Below are 23,043 nucleotides of genomic sequence, written 5' to 3'. Positions count from 1 at the left end.
GTGTGTGTGTGTGTGTGTGTGTGTGTGTGTGTGTGTGTGTGTGTGTGTGTGTGTGTGTGTGTGTGTGTGTGTGTGTGTGTGTATGTGTGTGTGTGTGTGTGTTCAGGTGCTTTCTGACAGTAAACGAAGCACCGCTGGACGGAGACACCGAGGAAGACATGCAGAGCTGAAGGAGGAGGTAAGCCTCAATTTAGTGTGTGTGTGTGTGTGTCATAAGTGTGTGTGTGTGTGTGTCATAAGTGTGTGTGTGTCATAAGTGTGTGTGTGGGTGTGTGTGTGTGTGTGTGTGTGTGCGTGCGCGTGCGCGTGTGTGTCTGGGAGTGTGTGTGATGCGGGGCGTGCGGGTCTGACACGCCACAAACAACAGGAAACAAACAGAAGGGATAATCCTCCTCTCATGTGTCTCTGCGGATCTTTGCTCCTCACAGCAGATTCAGAAGTCTCTCGGTTCTGAGTGTTTAATCAGCGGTGACTCTGTGGTTTCTTACCCGGGGAAGGAGCTCCGTTTACGGGCTAAGTGCGGAGCCGCGGACCGGTAGATCTAACCCGGCTGGAGGCTGGTGGAAACACTCGGTAAACTTTTTGTGAGGAATATACTTTTCTACAGCAACTCTTGGTAAGATACTGAATAAGAGTCTGGTAAAAGTGGTGTTATAGTTTAAGGAAGTTTGTTTTAGAGATGTTTCTTTAAGGCACTTTGTATTTTTCTGTTCAGGGATTCTATCTGTTCTCCTTACACCAGTTGTTCCCAGTCGTTTTACCTCAAATTGAAGGAAAGAATCGTTGGCATTTTTACCATCAGGGCTGGATGTAGCAATGTGGGGCACGTGCAAACTAAGGCATTGCCCCCTCTTGTGCGTAAAGATGCTGGTCATAGATTGTATGTATATGAGTAATTTTTTGAGGGTATGTTTTTCGGGTTTGTAGCAGGATGATGGTAAAAATAAATGTAGGATATTTAAAAAATGTTTTAAACTTGGTGGAAAGGTGTAGCATTGGTTTATGAATAACCTGTTAAATATTGGGAAATCTTTACAAAAACGTTGTCATTAATATTCTGTTCCAGGCTATAGTGTCATCTCTCAATGGTTCCCAGTGTATTTACTTAAAATGAAGTAAATCGACGTATAAGAAGAGTTTGATTTTATGTGTGTGGGTCATTTTAAGCGGTAAAAAATGTATGGTAATTTTACAGTAATCAGTTAAATGTTGGTAGTTCTTTACAATAACTTTATTATGTATTGTACTGTTCACGGCTTTAGTTGAAATGAATCTTCTTATAGTGGTTCCCAGTGTTTTTATCTCAGATGATGTATATCAACGTTTAACCGGAATCGTTGGTACTTTTACGGATTAAGCAATTTTGGGGTCCTGTGTTTTTTTGTATTGGTCTGTTGATTTGTTGGTTTGTCTACAAGCCCAATGTTTGTGTGAATTTAAAGTACATGGCAGATATATTGTAGATTTTAAGTATGTTGGTCATTTTTGAAGTTCACGTTTGCGACAGGTTCTTTTTCCCAGCAGGATTACCGTTAAACTACTGGCCGAATTGTTCTTAAATTTGGTGGAAGTGTGTAGCGTTGGACGAGGAAGGACTCATAATATTTTGGAGTGGATCTGAATTACAGGGCAAATATAGGGCTGGGGAATATATCGGTATTATGATGATATTAGAGAAGATATCGTGGAAGATCTAAGTATTGTTTTCTCCTGGTTTTAGAGACTGCATTAAACCTAATTTTCTGGATTGACTAGACGGTTTAAGCTGTTCTGTCATTTACCTTTACCCGCCTAGTCAGAATATCCACATTACTGATGATATTTATCGACATAATTGCCATATCGATATTGAGATATTTGATGGAAAATATCCTGATAAATTACGTTTCACTTTGCTAATTTGTGGTGTCAGAATACTCAGAAAAATAAGTTTCTGATTCATGGAAACAACTAGGAAGGTCTTGTTTAAACACTATAAGAAATCAAATACAACATATCTTTCTCACAAGCACACACAAGTAGGAAGAAAGACTTACCGACTCGTGGAAATGGGAACATCTGAGGATTTGTGAACGAAGCTTCGGTTTTAGCGCTCTTCAAGTGCCCTTATAGTTGTTTGTCAGCAGGATTAGACTTCAGGAAAACATTACATTACATGTCACTTGTTAGACGCTTTTATCCAAAGCGACTTACATACTCAATACTGTGGACAATCCCCACAGGAGCAATTTGGGGTGAAGTGTCTTGCCCAGGGACACAACCTGTGACCATCTGATCCCCATACCAAGGCTCTATCCACTGCGCCACACGCCTCCCCAACCACTGGTTAAAGACCCCGTAGAAGCTCATCCAATATCTGTGACATCGTTGTTCAGCCTATTATTGGCACCATTGAACGTACGCCGAATTAGCTGTTAGCACTTCCTGTCTGCAGTGAACCAATGGATGTACAGAGAAATCTCACTGGTTTATTACTTTTATAGAAAACTTAAAAACATGTTGATTCTTATTGTTCTGAATGGCTTTTTTCCTACGATATCAGAATCAGAATTCCTTTATTTGTCCCGCAACGGGGAAGTATATATTATTACAGCAGCAGAAGTATAGTACAGATAAAGTAAAGACTTACATATTAAAAAAAGTATGCACATGTTATTAATAATAAAAAACGAACCTGTTGGCAAATCTTTACAAATACGTTGTCATTAATATTCTGTTCCAGACAGAGTCATCTCTCAATGGTTCCCAGTGTATTTACATAACCCTAACTTCAAACATTTACATAACCCTAACTTCAAACATTCATCTGCTACTCAGTATTATGTATCTAATACCTAATATATATATCATTCCAATAACTTGTATATAGACTCGTACTGCACTATTCCACATCATCACTTTATTTTATAACTATTATTCTTTTTGTATTGCTCTTGCTCTTATTGTTATTATGTTATTATGTTGCATTGTTGGAGAAGCCTGTGACATAAGATTTTCAACTACATAATTACTCTGTAGCTATGTCAGATTGACAATAAAGAACCTTGAACCTTGAACCTAACCCATTTTTTTGTGGATTTCACTGCGTTTATTCTTGGAAATCAGAGATGATGATATCCTGATATGAGTAGATATATATTGAATATAAAGGATTACTTTTATACTGAAGAAAACTCAAATAAATGATACTTCTTAGGCATGTTCTGATGATTTCTAAGTGGATTTCACTTTGTTTAGAAATCAGAGATCATGGCATCCTGATATGCAGTGTTAGTCATACATCTGAGAAGGAGTGCGTTTTCTTTTTACTTGAGTATCCTTGCTTGGCATTAAGAGAATGTAGTATCCCATGAAGATGTTGTAAATGCGATATCATCCACGTATGCTGAGCATGTGGTGTCTGTTTCGCCAAGTGACTCATTCCCTGCTTATAGAGGGCATCCCTCCCCAAACCACATTTATTAGATCAAGTTACCCACTTCACCATCCGACACTTTGAGAAGGACTTTAATTTAGCCTCTATTTGTTTGTCAAAGTTGATGAAACCCTTTGAACTTTGTTGAAATAGTAGGCCTTCTATGCTTCATATCATCCAAACATGACTAATGCAATTTCTGCACTTTTTTATATCTTGGAAGCACTCAGAAAAGCCCCTTATTTTGCTGAGGGGTAATTATGTGTTTATGGTCAGAAAGTCTATAAAATGCTGATTTGTCCCACCGCAAACACTAGTCTCTACAGACAGCGTTTGAAATAACAAGTTAGGGGTTAGGGGTTAGGCTAATGCTATTAAATTAGCTTATTTTTCGTACTATACTAGTAAAGACTTTTAACAACTTTCTCAGTGTGTTGTCCTGACTTTAGGTGGTGTTCATGTGAATTTTCCAAGTGGGGAACTACATTTTAATATTTCTTCTTGACTCATTAATACTGGATAAAATGCGTACCCTATAAATATGCACTCTATGGCAACAAACACAATATCATGCTAATAACCTGAGGCTAACAACATGCTAACATGACTCCGGTATAAAGTTAGTGCTGTTTTTGTATTGCAGTTTTAACCCTAGTACTTGTTATTATAATAGAAAAACCTGTTTTGCTCACTGCTTTTCCCAAATATCCACTTTATGGCCAGATACATGATAACAACTGAGGTTAGCAACCATCTAGCATTACTCAGGTTTAAGGTTAGCATTGTTCTTGTATTGTAGTTTTAATGCTATTATTTTAGGAATTATATGAACATAACATAACCCTGTTTAGATGCTTTCCTACATACTTGTTAGTATGTATAATAGAAAAAGCACTTTTTGCTCGCTGTTTCTCCCAAATGTGGCTACATACATATTACCATGCTAACAACAAGCTAACATGACTCGGGTATAATGATAACGTTGTGCTTATATGTAGTGTAAGCCCTGGTTGTGTTGAATTGGATCGTAACAATGTTATGAAACATAATCAGTGTACATTATGTTACATACTCAAGCAAAAAATATATACTATTTATAATAGAAAACAATTTTTAGCCTGCTGTTTCCCCATTTCTAGTCTTAGCGCTAGGCTAACTTAGCCATCTGCTGTTGGTAGCTTCATATTTTGCCAATAAAGCTGTATTGTAGTTTTCGCAGTATTTTAGGAATGATATCAAAAACACTAAGCATACATTAGTTAGCATATATACTTATCAAATATTTCTTGATATTACTTGTCTTTTTGTAGCTTCATAACTAGCAATACTAGCATAACTTAGCTAGCTACATTCAGTAGGAACATCTTTATTATTTTTAAACTGATTTAAACTTCCATTTAGGTTTAAAAAAGAGCAACCATTGGGCTTCCTGTAAGTCAGATGAGGCCGTCCACCTCCTTTCTGTATGAAGGAGAGCCTGAGAGGCTAACAACAAGCTAACATGACTCAGATATAAAGTTAGCTTCGTCTCTATACTGTAGTTTCAACTCCCCACAGAGATATGCATTGTCCTCCCAAATAACACAAGGGCACTGCCACATGTCGCCTATTACACTTTAAATGTTTAGCACTTTCACTTTGTCGCTCTCTCTGAAGTTGTTGGAAGAATAATTGTTTCGAGAGGGAGCAGCTGAGGACTGCAGGAGATGCTGATTTCTAGAAACCAGTCTTATTGTTGTTTGGGGTAAAAAGTTCATTCTTTTTTATTTTTGGAGTCCTTCTGCTTTTACACGCATGCTATAAATAGAGGTGAGGTTTGTGCGGTGGGTGGAGGTTTGCTGTCATCCTCGAAAAAGATCAAGCGCTGCATTAAATCACACCTACAGATACAGAACACACACTGATTTTTTATTGTTTTATGTAATCTTTCCTCGTCGTCTCGCGTCCTAAAATTCCCTTTTTTTTTTTTTCACGACAACATGCTGAGTGTGCTGGTCTGAGAGCTCTAAATTTAAACGGTGTTGATCCTGGTGCTGTTCTCCTGCAGCGTGACTCAGACTCCAGATATTCATGTAACGCTGTCTCTGGCATGTTGCTGCTCGCTGCAGACCGTCATGATTATTAATCAAAGGTTTTGGTTTGTTTTGGCAAAACACATCAATTATGGCTTCCAGTCAGACGCTGTCAGCTCATATCCAGCCTTTTCTTACATAGAGAACAACATGAGAGGAGGTGGAAATTACATAAATGAGGTTTATTGAGGCTACAGTTTAAGATTATTGTCATTGTTGATGGACATTTTACTAAAACTTCTTGTGTTTATATAAAAATCTTTATTTGATTTGATCTTTTTACTGCACAGTCTTACTTTCACTTTGTATATTTATAGAAATATCTTAATTGTATCTATTATACTAGTTTTTTTATTGCACATTTTACTTGAATTTCTTATTTTCTATTGATATTTTTATTCAATTTTTTAAATATATTTTGAATTTCATTCTAAAATGGACAAACGCAATAAAAAAAACTAAGAACATCTGAAAATTCGCACTTTTGAAGAGCTGGAAAGAAAGAATAATTAGCTTCTTTTTTTTTGTAAAGTGATGATGTCAATTACTATCTAAGGAAAATGAAACATGAGAGCAACATTTTAAATAACTATGAACCTAAAGGGAAACACGTCTGTGTCAGAGATCACACCTTCATCATCCTCTTACATCTTCACGTTCCCAATTCCCTTCTCCATTTCCTCCCGTGTGCCTGAAAGCATGCACATCTTCACCAGCGCTGCCAAGACAACCTGCCGTGTGTGTGTGTGTGTGTGTGTGTGTGTGTGTGTGTGTGTGTGTGTGTGTGTGTGTGTGTGTGTGTGTGTGTGTGTGTGTGTGTGTGTGTGTGTGTGTGTGTGTGTGTGTGTGTGTGTGTGTGCATCTGTCAGTGTGTGTGTGTGAACATCCAGTTAACTTTGCGACCCAAGCTCTTAAGCTAAGACACGGGTCACATGGCACACACACACACACACACACACACACACACACACACACACACTGGTAGTCCACCTTTTAATCTGTCAGTAAAACACACATTGTATTCTGTGTTTCATTACCTGTGTCACTATTTGTCGACTCCTAATAGAGAATATATTCATCGTCATGATTGGATGATATGAAGGTTACGAATTGTGATCGGGGCCCTTCATCGGGACATTGTATATCCTACAAAAAGTTTGTTTTCATTACAAACATGGTATATATACAACATTGTCCAAATGCCCTTCAGTGTTACCAATATTTGGGATGAAAATGGGGGCTTCACTTGCTTAGCTTTTTGAAATATTGTACATTTTTACGTCCAGCATCTTCTGTCCTATCAACTCTTCTCTGTGTAAATAGCGTGCATTTTAGTCAAAGTTTCCCTGAATTTCTGTCAGGTCATTGTTGGTCTCAGCAGAGTAATTTATGGCTTTCCAGTTGCGTACAAGAGTGCAGAATTTAATCATTTTTACAGAATAATGTTAGAGCACATGGCTCAATCTTTGTGGAACTTTAAATGAGACATGTAGGATACGTTTTTTTGGTAAAATATCACTTTTTGAGCTGATTATAAGTCTTTTGGGAAGAGTTCATGGTTCGTTTGAATTGTGTTTTTATAGTTTCTAGCGATGATAAATTGGGTAATTGTTGTGATTTAAACTGGGTTGTGGGGTTCAGGGTTAATGTGAGGGGTCTGAGCGAGGGGTCAAAGGTCAGATGTGGGGGCTTCTGTTTAAGTAGAAAAGTGTGTGTGTGTGTTAACTGGTCAGTTCCTCACACACTCCGATCGTACACTCATGAAGTGTGAGCATCCAGCAGTAGAGAAATGAAGCAGGAAAATCTGATTTGTTATAGCTTATTTAGCAGTTTAGGTATTAAGTAAATTAAAAAAATATATAAATTACTTTCTTACAGTTTGAGGAATACTTTCACAGTATCTGTTCACCTGGAGGAAGATGTTTAACGTCTTAGTGAACGTGCACGGTGCAAGGGCTTATGGGTAACTGCAGGTCACAGATGGGTGCAGACATGTGAGGTCAGGAATCTGATTGGTTGATCCAACATCTGACGGTTTCCCACCACATTTCAATCTAACTCTAAATCTGTCATTTTTGTATCTTTTATTAGAATACTAATTATCCTCTTATATGGTTGTTATTCATATGAATTTATTGGAACATATTTCTGTATAAAGTATTTGTAATGATGTCTCCGTATCGGCTCGTCTTCTCACCTCAGCTCCACCCTTAGAAGAAGTTTTGTGGCGAGCGGTAAAAACTAAATCCCTTCTTCTTCTGTGGTTTCTTACAAAGATGTTTTTGTGACGCAGCCAAACTCAGGCTTTATTATTTGCATATTGACTCCGGTAGTTCCACTTCCTCTGAAGCGTCGTTCCCCCCCGAGGAAGCCTGATTTTTGGGTGTGTCTTTGGGGGTTTGGGGGGGGGGGGGGTTTAGTAGTGGTGAATGGACGGGCGTGCGAACACATGCACGACGATTACATTACAGGACATGATACACACACACAATCCACCTTCTGCTAATTAAAAGAAGTGTTCGTACGTGTTGCTGTGTGTGTTGTGTGTGTGTGTGTGTGTTGTGTGTGTGTTGTGTGTGTGTGTGTGTGTGTGTGTGTGTGTGTGTGTGTGTGTGTGTGTGTGTGTGTGTGTGTGGTGTGTGTGTGTGTGTGTGTGTGTGTGTGTGTGTGTGTGTGTGTGTGTGTGTGTGTGTGTGTGTGTGTGTGTGTGTGTGTGTGTGTGTGTGTGTGTGTGTGTTGCGTTGATTCTAATTGTTACGCTTTGTGTTTTCTTGCAGATTTGAAAAGTGAGAACCTGTGAGGATTTGGAAGTCAGTCAAAGAGAAGAAGACGTTTTGAGAAAACAAGAAGAAGAAGAACCAAATAGCAAAGATGGGGAGGAAAAAGATTCAGATAGCTCGGATTATGGACGAACGGAACAGACATGTGAGTGAGCCGAAAAATCAGCAGGAGAGAACTCTTTAAAGTAGAGACACTACATACTGATATACACCTGAACATCAGCAGGAGAGGACTCTTTAAAGTAGAGACACTACATACTGATATACACCTGAACATCAGCAGGAGAGGACTCTTTAAAGTAGAGACACTACATACTGATATACACCTGAACATCAGCAGGAGAGGACTCTTTAAAGTAGAGACACTACATACTGATATACACCTGAACATCAGCAGGAGAGGACTCTTTAAAGTAGAGACACTACATACTGATATACTGCACTTTCCATTTATTTTAAAATCAGTTTTAATTCTATTATTGCGCCTCTCTCTCGTTTCTGTAAATGTATTTAAAGTACCCGATGTCCGAAATGACAGACAGAGGAGGCCAGTAATGTTACATTTACTCTGTCTGAAAACACACACACACACACACACACACACACACACACACACACACACACACACACACACACACACACACACACACACACACACACACACACAGTAGTTCCTCAATCTGCCGATAGCAAGTCATGTGATCCTCACAAGAGGCCTGAGATATGACAACTGAGTTATGAGGGCTTATTGTCAATGGGGCTTCTGTGACACACACACACACACACACACACACACACACACACACACACACACACACACACTCACAGAAGTGTTGTCTGGGGGAGCGGTTCCTCTTTTCCTGTTATGACAGGAAATGCGGCCACATATGCTTCCTGACCCCCGTTAGCAGTCCTTCCTTCGCTCTGCATGACGGTATTCTTCATGCTTTGGTCACATTTCTGGGTATTTAGCTTCCAAAACATGTCTTCTTTCAGATGAGTGGGACACAAAAAGCATCAAAAAACACACATTTAGACGTTGAGGCTGTATCCTCTGAGGAACATGAATATCTGTGCCTTATTTCACGACAATACATACGAGAGAATTCGCTTTTAACCCATGAAATAAGTTCATCGTAGAATCAAACGATCATATAAGTCAGTAGGGTTTAACCTCTGGGGAACATGCATATCTGTGGCAAATGAATGTGATAGTGTTTGAGATCTTTAGCTTTTAAGCCATGGATTGTGGAGGAAAGTTGGTAGACTTCATCCTCTGGGAAACATGCATACCTGAAACTAATGATATGACAATACATCCAATAATTGTTGAGATATTTAGCTTCATTGATCGACACATAAAATGCTATCCTCCGGGTCTCATATATCTGAGACCCATAATAGATGCCTAAAGATAGGAGATCTTTAAAGACGTTTAAAGTTATTTATTGTCCCCCGTGTTTTCCCCAGGTGACGTTCATGAAGCGTTAGTTTGGTCTGATGAAGATGGCGTACGATGGATGCAAACTGTATTTTGTTTTACTCGTCGAGTATCTAGGGGCAGAAAACCAAACGTCGTAGCATTACTTGCATTAATTCAACAGCATTCAGCTAACATTTAACAATACTTCAATACATCCCTAAATTCAGATCTTTATCAGCAATTCAATAATAATAATAATCTTTATTTGTATAGCACCTTTCATGCAACAAGTGCAGTCCAAAGTGCTTCACATAGACATATCACACAGAATACAGATAGAGAGACGAAGTCCCTCCCTTTCCTCCATGGGACCTTATTTAGGAAAAATTATGTATTGAAGTCAATGGAGAGAGAAAGATTATTATATTTCAATCCCGTTTGAATTGAGCCACGAATTACACATATGATGTTTGTCAATTTAAAAGATAATTTAAAAGTCAAAAAAATAAAAATGTGTCGTAAAACTGTGAAGTAACACTTTTGTTTGTGTGAAAGCGCTCAATGAACTACATCTCCCGTCTCGCACCACACACCCAGACGGCCGTCACGTTGGCACATTTCACTTCTTTCTTTCAGAATGAGGCGGAAAGTATTAAAAGAGGTGAAAATCACTCCAAGTCTGGGCATGTTGAGAGCTGTACATACACACAAGGGGAGTGAGTCGGTTCCTAAGAGCCAGCATGCGGGACCGGGACTCTGGGATTTGTAGTCTTTCTAGTTGCGTATTTTTCATAGTCTTATATTTCAACAGTTTTACGACAAACTGTGACTTTTTTGACATGGAAATTATTATTTAAGATTGACAAACATCATATGTGTAATTCATGGCACAATTCAAACGGGATCGAGAGATAATCTTTCTCTCTCCATTGACTTCAATACAGACTTTTTCCGAAATAAGGTCCCATGGGTCGGAAGTAGATGGGCGGGACTTAACCTCTCTATACCAGTAAAATACATAAAACAAACAAAAAATAGACAGTAGACATATGACAAATACATTTAGACTAAAGGTACAACGATGACATATTGCATTAAAAGGAGGATGACACACAGTCAGGTGACAGGTTCAAATGCATTGAGAAAGTGCAGCAGAGAGCAGGAGTTCCTAAAAGGCTGAATTGTACAAATGTGTTTTGAGTTTTTTTTTTTTAAAGACTTCCACCGAGCTGGCCTCCCTGATGTCTCCAGGTGTTTGCTTCCATAGCTTTGGAGCATAGTTCATGTTAATTCAAGACGTTTAAAGGTGTTTATTTCCCCCGTGTTTTCCCCAGGTGACGTTCACGAAGCGTAAGTTTGGTCTGATGAAGAAGGCGTACGAGCTGAGCGTCCTGTGTGACTGTGAGATCGCCCTCATCATCTTCAACAGCACCAACAAGCTGTTCCAGTACGCCAGCACCGACATGGACAAGGTGCTGCTCAAATACACCGAGTACAACGAGCCGCACGAGAGCCGCACCAACGCCGACATCGTGGACGTGAGTCTCACACACAGGCACGCACACACACACACACACACACACACACACACACACACACACACACACACACACACCACACAGGCACACACACACACACAACACACACACACACACACACACACAACACACACACACACACACACACACCACACACACACACACAGGCACACACACACACACACACACACACACACACACACACACACACACACACACACACACACACACACACACACCACAGTCACACACACACACCCACACACACACACCACACACACACACAGGCCCACACACACACACACACCACACACACACACACACACACACACACACAGTGTCAATCAGCAGCGTCAAAACACAACCAAATAAAGTCAGGAAAATCTATTAAATCCAATTGTATACTTCAAACAAGCTACTGCAACAATAATAGTATACACACATATATCAGGTCAACATGGTAAAGTACAAACACACACACACACACACAAACTTTTTACTGGTTAGACGTGTTACTCAGGCTTCATTAGTGGACCGTGTGTGTGTGTGTTTGTGGTCATGTGTGTGTGTTTGTGTGAGCATTGTGTACAACACAGAGCGGTATGTACTGTACTGAAACTTGTTCTGCCTGGATTTATGTAACCGTGTTAGAAGAACACAATAGCCTTTATACACACACACACACACACACACACACACACACACACACACACACACACACATACACACACACACACACACACACACACACACACACACACATGCACAGACACTCTGTTGGCATTTGCTAATCACGGCATGTCACCAAGGTCATGTTTAAGCTGTGAGGAGAGAGAGTCTGCAACACGGACACCACATACTGTAATAAGACATCCATTTAAACACAGATGCATTTTCGGCAATTTTCGTATATTTATCAGACATTTATATTTATATATTTTTAAAAATATTTTTGGGTCATTTTCTATTTTATTTTTAGATATTTTTTCACGTATCTTTTACTCTTTTGGAAGTACTTATGTTCTTCCGACATTTTTCCACATATTTTCGGTCATTTTTTAAAATATATTTTTAGATATTTATTAATATATTTCTCTGACTTTGACTTGTTGGCAATTTTTCATAATTTTCCGCCATATTTTACTTACTTTTTATATATTTATTCAAATATTTTCAGACATTTCTTCACACATCTTCTTCATATCTTTCTTAATGTCACATATTTCCTAGATGACATCTCAGTTTCTCAAAGGCCAGGGTCACGTCTTTAAATGTCTAAAACCCCAAAAAACTCTAATTTAATTTGATATAAAACAGCAGTAAATCTCCCTTAAAAAAAAGCCTGTAACAGAAGTCAGAAAAGTCCAAAGTGAAAGCATGACTCAGCCGATTACGAGGGAAACGTGAGCATCAGAAAATGAGCTTCACACCGCGTGGAGTCCCTCAGGGGAAGACAGATTACACTAACCAGATAAACGGGATTACGGGAGATTAACGGAGATTAACCGGCAGTTTAACCCGGTCTGAGCGCCTGCCAACGGTTACGTGAAGAACATGTGCTCTCAATGAACATATGGGGCAGAAACACAACAATATTCTTACCCCAAGAACGCCTTTATTTTGAAAGGGTTTATCAAAGTGGTTTATTAACAATTGATGGAGATTTGCAGTTTTCCTCCGTTTTATATCATACTTAAGTAAACAAGTGTACAAAATGAACATATGGTGCAGAAAACACAACAATATTCTTCTTATTAACAACAAGAACGCTTTTATTTTGAAAGGGTTCATCAATGTGAGATGTTGTTATTGACAATTTATGGAGGTATGCAGTTTTATATTGTATTGAAGTAAACATGTGAAGAACCAACATGTGCACACAATGAACATATGGGGCAGAAACACGACAATATTCACCTTATTAACAGAAAGTAGCAAGAACGCTTTTATTTTGAAAGGGTTTATCAAAGTTGTTATTAACAACATGTTTTCAGCCCCTAAAATATGGAGATTTTTTTACGTCATATTAAAGTAATGTGTGAAGTATGGACGCAATGAACACGGCAATATTCACCTTATTAACAACAAGAAAGCTTTTATTTTGAAAGGTTATCATATTTCCTGCTGTTTTCAGGCCTCAGATCTGCTGGTTTTCTCAGTTTGTTATCATCAAAGTGAATATCTTTAGGCGTTAGACGGACAAATAAGTCACTAAACAAGCTCACACGTTTAAAAAAACACGCCACATGAGAGAAACCCCCCAAACAGCAGAATAGGGCCTCTTTAAAAGATCAGAAGACACACTGATTAATTATCCTTTAATCGAATTATAGATTCATATCTGTTATTCACTTCTAGGAAAATGTAGTGTATAGTGCGTGTGCGTGTGCGTGTGTGTGTGTGTGTGTCTGTGTGTGTGTGTGTGTGTGTGAGTGTGAGTGTGAGCTGTGAAAACACTCCAATGAAAGATCTGCCAGACAGGAATTTAGTAGAAGAGGGGCTCCTTTGTTTTGGTCATCTCGTTTTTTCCCCTCATGTGGCGGGTTGGCATGTTTCCTCCGTGTGTGTGTGTGTGTGTGTGTGTGTGTGTGTGTGTGTGTGTGTGTGTGTGTGTGTGTGTGTGTGTGTGTGTGTGTGTGTGTGTGTGTGTGTGTGTGTGTGTGTGTGTGTGTGTGTGTGTGTGTGTGTGTGTATAACATATCAGCTTATTGTGTTCATGTAGCCTGGGAACCTCGCGGCTATTTATAAAAACTGAGGAGTTCTGCATTCCTCAGTTTTACTCTGTTAACCTTATTTTGCTCTGTGTGTGTGTTTTAGATTAGAAACAGATTTTCAACACACACACACCCCCACACACACACACACACACACACACACACACACACACTCAGAGTGAGTCCAGTTCCTTTGTGTTGGCTGCGCTCCCTCACATCTAAATGGCTGGAAACCGGTAGTGGTCTAAAAATAACCCGGTACACAGCTAAGAATAGACATGACGGGCTGCGAGTGTGTGACTGTGGTTTGCCTGTGGATGAGCGTGTGTGTGGATGAGTGTGTGTGTGTGTGTGTGTGTGTGTGTGTGTGTGTGTGGTGTGTGTGTTGTGTGTGTGTGTGTGTGTGTGTGTGTGTGTGTGTGTGTGTGTGTGTGTGTGGTGTGTGTGTGTGTGTGTGTGTGTGTGTGTGTGTGTGTGTGTGTGTGTGTGTGTGTGTGTGTGTGTGTGTGTGTGTGTGTGTGAGAGCTGGAGGAAAATAAAGAGAACCAGCTTCAGGCTGAGTAACGTCCTCCTCTTCCCTCCTTCCTTCTTCCTCCAGTTGGCATCACAGCGGAGGAGGAGAGTTTAAACACTTCTAATATATTACATTTTTGTGTAATAGTTTTAACAACACAAAAAATGCCTCAAGTATTGTTTTTTTTTTACCAACAACAAAGTTTGGTCATAGTTTGCTAAAAAAACTCATATTTATATATATTTAATATCTCCACTTCCCCTTTGTGGCTGCATCGAAGATCCTGTGTGTGTGTGTGTGTGTGTGTGTGTGTGTGTGTGTGTGTGTGTGTGTGTGTGTGTGTGTGTGTGTGTGTGTGTGTGTGTGTGTGTGTGTGTGTGTGTGTGTGTGTGTGTGTGTGTGTGTGTGTGTGTGTGTAGCTTCACACCACCTTCGCTCAATTGTCCAAAATTAGGAACTCACCAATGTTCTGAACCCACAAAGAAGCAGAACCTGTCAGACGTTATACATCAAGCTTTCTGGGTAATACATATCTTCTCTCTTCTCTCACGCTTTGTGATTTCATTTGGATTAATTTCAGGGAATTTAGAAAAAGAAAGGCATCAAAAAAGCCCAATTTAGCCGTTTTTATTCTCACAGTTTTCTTGTATTTTCCTCCGATATCTTTCACATTTTTTACACTTTTATGATTTCTGAACTGAATATGTTGTAGACACTTATACTGCTTATTTGATGTACTCTTAAACCACATTTTAGGCGTATATTTGTATATTTAGTACACTCTTTGTACTGTATATTAACTTGATATTGTGTATACTCTTACTGCATTATTAATAATTTTAATAATAAATACAAATAAAATAGAACAATTATAAGACATTTAAATACATGTGGTTTATAATATATATATATATAATAATAATAAATACACAATAATAATTTTATTATATTTTTTTCCAATGAATTAAGAATTCCTAGCACGTTATTCGTCGGCTATTATTTGGAAAAGCTCTATTAAAGTGAGTACATATTCTCAGTTAACCACAGCTCAGGAATTTGTGTGTGGGAGGGGGGGGCAGGTGGTAAAACAGCTGAGAGGGGGGGGGGTGCCATGACATCATACCAGCCCCCCCCTCTTCCTCCAAACTCCATCTAAACCTTCACCCCCTTATTTTCCATCCATATATATTTTTTCCAGTTTCACTTCCCTAAACTGCTCTATTTCTGTGTGTGTGTTCGTGTGTGTGAGGTCACTGCGGTAATCTGCACACACACACACACGCACACACACACACACGCACACGCGCACACACACACACACACACACACACACACACACACACGGATAGAAACATGAGCAGGCTTTACTGTGTTTGGAATTATTGTATTTTCACAACTTTTCACCTCATCAGGATATAGTTTGGAACATTTGGTAATATTTGAGAGTGTGTGTGTGTGTGTGTGTGTGTGTGTGTGTGTGTGTGTGTGTGTGTGTGTGTGTGTGTGTGTGTGTGTGTGTGTGTGTGTGTGTGTGTGTGTGTGTGTGTGTGTGTGTGTGTGTGTGTGTGTGTGTGGTACAGTATGTGGTCTGGCACTCAGTGGTCTGCTTCAGCACTTCACAGCCCATTAGTCCAGTCTGTCTCTCACTCAAACACGCACACATGCACACACACACACACACACACACACACACACACACACACACACACACACACACACACACACACACACACACACACACACACACTGCAGCTATCCCACTCATCCCAGTCATGTCCACCTGTTTCAGGGTGAGGCGGCGCCGCCAATCGGGGGAGGGATGTCCGTACAAGGATATTTTAGCCGGGCAGCGTCACACACTCACAATCTGTCAATCTAACAAAACACACACACACACACACACACACACACACACACACACACACACATATATCTCAGTCTGCAACACCGACAGGAACAACTATTAAATTACAGGCATATTTATTATGTTTGGAAACATTTTCAAAAAGAAATCAAGCAATTATTCCATTCTTTTTTTACAACAATTCACTTTTTTTTCGTAGTATTTGTATAATATTTAAAATATATCTGAAAATATACTTTTCAGATATCTTTTTTTTACACATATATTTCTGACATTTTGTCCTTTTTTTCAGAATGTATTGAGATATTTTTCAGATATTTATTCATATATTTATCGGTCGTTCTTCATTGACTTTTCAGATACATTCTTGACATTTTTCTTACATTTGTTAACATATTTTTGACATCATTTTGGGTCATTTTCAATTGACTTTCAAGACGATTTTATTCTTATATTTTTACTAAGTTTTCTGACATATTTTATTCACTTTTTAAAATGTTGCTTTATATAATTTTCACATTCGTTTACACAGATTTTTTCTGATTTTTCCGAGGAGCTACATAAGGATCCATAATATGTACTCTTAACGTATACAGTACAAGTATAGTTCTCAACTAATTGTATACACATACACACACACACACACACACACACACACACACACACACACACACACACCTACACACATAAAATCTGGTAAAAGTGTTTTGTTTGGAACCCTTATAGATATATAAGTCTATCTGATGGCGTTGCATTGAACAGAAGTGAGATCTGATCAGACAGCGCCCTCTTGTGGTTGAAGTAGACTTGTTTTTTCATCCATTCAAAGTCACATTATGGGAAAGGAAAGCAGAAAACCTTCCCAATCTTTGGGGAAGATGTCCGCAGATTATCACCGTACTTCATTAATAGATTTCGATCACCTAACTGACATCCTGTGTGTGTTGTTTTGTGCAGACGCTGCGTAAGAAAGGGTTAAACGGCTGCGACAGTCCGGACATCGAGGCGGACGACTCTGCAGGCCAGAGCCCAGAGAGCGACGACAAGTACCGGAAAATCAATGAAGACATCGACCTGATGATCAACAGACAGAGGCTCTGCGTGAGTGGAGTCAGTGCTAACCATCACATGCACCACACGTGCACCACAACACCTAGTTACCTGGAGTCAGTGCTAACCATCACATGCACCACACGTGCACCACAACACCTAGTTACCTGGAGTCAGTGCTAACCATCACATGCACCACACGTGCACCACAACACCTAGTTACCTGGAGTCAGTGCTAATCATCACATGCACCACACGTGCACCACAACACCTAGTTACCTGGAGTCAGTGCTAACCATCACATGCACCACACGTGCACCACAACACCTAGTTACCTGGAGTCAGTGCTAATCATCACATGCACCACACGTGCACCACAACACCTGAGGCTCCAGGACACTCTGGGACAATATGCCGTCATATGATATGTCTTGGTGTCCACAGTTTGGGAGCGTAGTGGATAAAAGCAGCTTCACCCATTTTATTTAGGGCGACTTTAGGGATATACAAATATAATGTATTATTATTATTTATATTATTATTATTATATATATGACATTACCATTTGTTTCCCTTTAGCAGGGTCTTCTCCCCTCTAACTACGACATGGGGGTCTCCGTCCAGGGGTCCTCCCCCCCCGGCCTGCTGTACCCCCCCCCACCCATCTCTGAACTGCGGGTTAGGAAACCACAACCTGCTGCCCGTCTCTCACACACACACACACACACACACTCACCTGCAGAGGAACAGCATGTCCCCGCAGCGGCCCCCCAGCGCCGGGAACACAGGTACGGACATTTAAACATATTTAAAGCATTGATTAAAATGTGGAATATTCAGTAATTTATATTTTAACAGATGTAAGAATTCAGACTAATTTGTGTGTGTGTGTGTGTGTGTGTGTGTGTGTGTGTGTGTGTGTGTGTGTGTGTGTGTGTGTGTGTGTGTGTGTGTGTGTGTGTGTGTGTGTGTGTGTGTGTGTGTGTGTCTGCAGGACTGATGAGTTCAGATATGACAAACACCGTGGTCTCCGGCGTGGGTAAGACTACAATTTATTTATCTATTTCTTTCATTTGAATTTGAATTATAATACAACTTCTTATGTTTGTATGAATTGATATTTCTATTTTAATGTATTTTTTATTAGACATTTTACTTTTAAGTTCTTATGTTTACATAAATATATTTAATTTATTTTGTTTTATTCAATATTTTTTTTAATCAATACAAGTATTTATTCTATTTTCATACTTTTTTTATATGAATATCATTTTTAAAACATATATTTGTTCGAATTTATTTAATTATTTGTATTGGACATCTTTAACCTCTTATGTTTAAATTAATATATTTCTTCAATTTCTATATATTATTTTGACATTGTACTTGAATATTGTATTTCATATTGTAAATTGATTGTATATTTCCTCCACAGCTAACGGCTACAGCTCTCAGGGCCTCAATAAGAACATGCACGATAAGAGCCCCCCCCCACATGACCCTGAGCCGTAAACCTGACCTTCGAACCCTGATGCCCCCAAAGTGCAGCAACATGCCCTCCATCGTGAGTATATACAGTACTTCTACTTTTACTCAAGTACAAGATCTGAGTACTTCTACTTTTACTCAAGTACAAGATCTGAGTACTTCTACTTTTACTCAAGTACAAGATCTGAGTACTTCTACTTTTACTCAAGTACAAGATCTGAGTACTTCTACTTTTACTCAAGTACAAGATCTGAATACTTCTACTTTTACTCAAGTACAAGATCTGAGTACTTCTACTTTTACTCTAGTACAAGATCTGAGTACTTCTACTTTTACTCAAGTACAAGATCTGAGTACTTCTACTTTTACTCAAGTACAAGATCTGAATACTTCTACTTTTACTCAAGTACAAGATCTGAGTACTTCTACTTTTACTCAAGTACAAGATCTGAGAACTTCTACTTTTACTCAAGTACAAGATCTGAGTACTTCTACTTTTACTCAAGTACAAGATCTGAGTACTTCTACTTTTACTCAAGTACAAGATCTGAATACTTCTACTTTTACTCAAGTACAAGATCTGAGTACTTCTACTTTTACTCAAGTACAAGATCTGAGAACTTCTACTTTTACTCAAGTACAAGATCTGAGTACTTCTACTTTTACTCAAGTACAAGATCTGAGTACTTCTACTTTTACTCAAGTACAAGATCTGAATACTTCTACTTTTACTCAAGTACAAGATCTGAGTACTTCTACTTTTACTCAAGTACAAGACCTGACTACTTCTGATTGCTGATACACACTTTAACCTGCATGTGGTTGAGAGGTAGTGAGTATAAGTACACGCAGTTGTATAAAGATGTGTTTTGTCTCTTCAGAACCAGAGGGTAAACTCCCAGTCGGCTCAGTCTCTCTCCTCCCCCTCCGTCTCTCTCTCTGGACAGGTGATGGGGGGGTACCCCTCCTCCCTCTCCTCGCCGTACGGCACAGGTGAGCACTGCTGGAAAAACACAAAGTATTCACATCGTTTACCTCATGTACTAACACCACACTGTAGAAATACTCCACCTTGCCTAATTAAAAGTATGTATTACTTTACTTTAAGTAAGAGTTTTTATTGTGCAGTAAAATGTAACATCATATTTAGTACTTAATATAAAAGTATTACTTTAGAAACATGTACTTACCTGAAGTAAAAGTACTGATTGGGTAGTAAAAGGTAGTTTAAGAACATTAAAGTAAAACTACTTAAATACAAAGTATTGCTTGTGCTGAAAAGATCATTTGAAGTAAAAATAGTGAATACTTTTTAAATACAAAAAAAATAAGAAAATGTTAAATAAGCCAAAATAAATACAATTATGTAATTGTATTTATTTGGGCTTTTTAATTTATTTTTATTTTATTTAATTACTTTTTATCGTGTGATTATTTTTGACTTTTTCAATAGTTTTGTTTTTTATATTTGTGAGCATACTGACTTCTTTCTCTGACACTTTGCATAGTATAATCTTAAAAGTCAAACAAGTCAAATACCTCTAAATGTGTTGCATGAAGTACCTTGCATTTGTACTTCACTGCAGTACTTCTAGGATCTGATTTAATGTATATTTGTGTATATTGTGTAATGTGAGTGTCTCCTCTGTTCCTCAGAGTTCTCCCTCAGCAGCGACCTCTCCTCTCTCTCTGGGTTCGGGGGCTCTGGTCTGGGGTCAGCCTGGCAGCAGCAGCAGATCCAGAACATGCAGCACTCTGCTCTGGGTCACATGGGGTGAGAGAGCCTGTCCAAATATAACTAAATATAATAAAGTCTTTTCCGGACCGACCTCAGGTCCCGGGGCGACAGAGCCTTTTGGGACCTATGGAATTCACTGCTACTAATAATGAAATGAAACGTCGTGAAATGGTCGTGAATTATTCACGACCCCAACCCATCAGAGACCCTTCCTCCGTCACCATCTAACTAAACTCCCCTCTCTCTCCCCCTGCAGAAACTTGTGTCAGACCTCCAACCTGAACCTCTCCTCTCACCCGAACCTCCACATTAAATCTGAGCCGGCCTCGCCCCCCCGGGACCGCATGCTGAGCGCTCTGATTGGAGGAGGAGGAGGGGGCGTGTCCTCGTACTCTCCGCCCGGCGACAGCGCCTCGTCGTGCGGAAGCTCGTTCGAAGGCAGCGAAGAACGAGAAGAACATCACGTTAACTTCCTGTTGCCGCCCCCCAACCCTGAGGAGCACCACAGCAGCCCTTCAGTGAAACGCATGAGGCTCAGTGAGGGGTGGGCCACATGAGGGAGGGGCATATGATGGGGGGGGGCAGGTAGTTAGGGTGACCAGGTGTCCGAATCTGTGAGGGACTCGATGCATTTTAATATATCATTCGTCCAGCGTAAAATAAATTAAATTCAGCCGATTTCCCACATTTGATTCGTCCAAAACGTAGCTTTTTTAGTCTCGTTTCCAGCACTGTGAAGCAGGAAATGTTGTCGTAAAACTGCCATTCATCCAGAAAATGTCAGAAATGAAATCAGCATTCTCAATAACCCCCCAAAAAACACTTCAAAACTATCCAAATCGGACGTTTTTAACTATTGTCAACATAAACTATAATGCTAATTGATGCTAATTGATGCCCAACATACTAGTGCATTTGCCAGCTTTTTGGGGTCAAAGTTGCCCCTAAAACTTTATAATCAACCCAAAATTCATCACAATCAGCCCACAAATAGTAAAAATATGGCCACCTTTTCGTTAAAACTACCATGTGATCCAGGAAACGTCAGAAATGTAATCAGCATCCTCAATAACCCCAAAAACCACTCTGAAACTGTCCAAATCGGACGTTTTTAACTATTGTCAACATGAACTATAATGCTAATTTAGGCCAATTGATGCAACTCATTCTCATTGTGCAAATTGCCCAACATATTAGTGCATTTGCCAGCTTTGCATAGCTTTTTAGGGTTAACAAATGCAGTCCCCTAAAACCTTTCAATCGGCCCAAAATCAGCCCACAAGAACTACAAATATGTCTCTGGTTGGCACCTGGTCGCCCAGACGGAAGGCCGTGACGTTACCTTATAGTGTTATTATTATTATTATATTATTATATTCTTATGTACTGAGTGGGTGTGCTATATGTATAACATGTACGTGAGGGGGGGGGGGGGGCTGTATTTACTGTAGCCGTACACCAGAGAGAAAACAGGAACATCTGGAGAGTATTTATCAAACTGCTAAGGTCTACACAAAAATAAAAACGTCCTTTTACTTACAGCTGCAAATATATAAATGGCATCGAAGCATCTGATTATCTACATCGGCAACGTTTTGGTTAAAATCCTGACGTGATGTTATTTTATTATAATTAGGCGAAATATCTCTAGTAGTGATGCTAGAACATTTTAATTGAGCAGTTTGATAAATATTCCTCCAGCTCTGAAGTGGGGAGAGTTTGTTGTGTACATGTATCGCTTGTTTTGTGTGTGTGTTCGGGTTGGGGGGGGGTGGGGGGGGGTCTAATGATGAGTAAATAACCAATATACTACATGCACATCTCGATATGTGCAACATGTATGCAAACTAACACAAAAAAAGTGAAGAAGTCTGGTACTCTGAACGGTTTCATATCACGCATGAGCGGGAACGCCATGTTGCAGGTTCAACATATTTTAGCACATTTTAAATATGAAGAGGGAAAGGTGTGATGAAGAGGAGGAAGAGGAAGTAGAGGAAGATGAGGGAGCTGAAATGAGACTAAGGGAGGATGGTGAAGGGGAGGTTTTAGTGTGAGCGGTAGAAAGTATTTTGCAACAGGTTGCATAGAATAGAAGTTTCACTTGATGTGAAAACGCTTCTCAGAGTTAGTGAGCTGTGGTAGAAAAACAAAATGTGATTTTTAAGTGAATTGCAATCCAGATGTGTGGAAGCAAAGAAGTGGATAACCTTTAATGGCTACAGATGGCTGCTGAATACCAAACTAAAAACCCTCTCCTAAAAACTGGACATAAAATAAACATTATGACATTAATTATAAGAATTTAAGAGCTTAGTAAAAATATACTTGTATAATTTACACAGCTATTATTTAACTGTGAAAGTCAAATGTTTATTTAAATGCTTTGAATATAGGGTGAGTTGCCCTAATGTGGGACACTTTTGCTCTAAGCCTAATGCGGGACA

At 39.4% G+C, this 23,043-nt stretch overlaps 1 pseudogene; it reads left to right on the top strand.

Annotated features, from left to right (window-relative positions):
* The first annotated feature begins 387 nt into the window (after positions 1-387).
* LOC117497077 lies at positions 388-22,351 on the top strand (annotated as a pseudogene).
* Positions 22,352-23,043: the final 692 nt, after the last annotated feature.

This window comes from Trematomus bernacchii, unplaced genomic scaffold, assembly GCF_902827165.1.
Source record: "Trematomus bernacchii unplaced genomic scaffold, fTreBer1.1, whole genome shotgun sequence".
Taxonomy (NCBI): Eukaryota; Metazoa; Chordata; class Actinopteri; order Perciformes; family Nototheniidae; genus Trematomus; species Trematomus bernacchii.
This window is presented reverse-complemented; position numbering and strand designations above follow the sequence as displayed.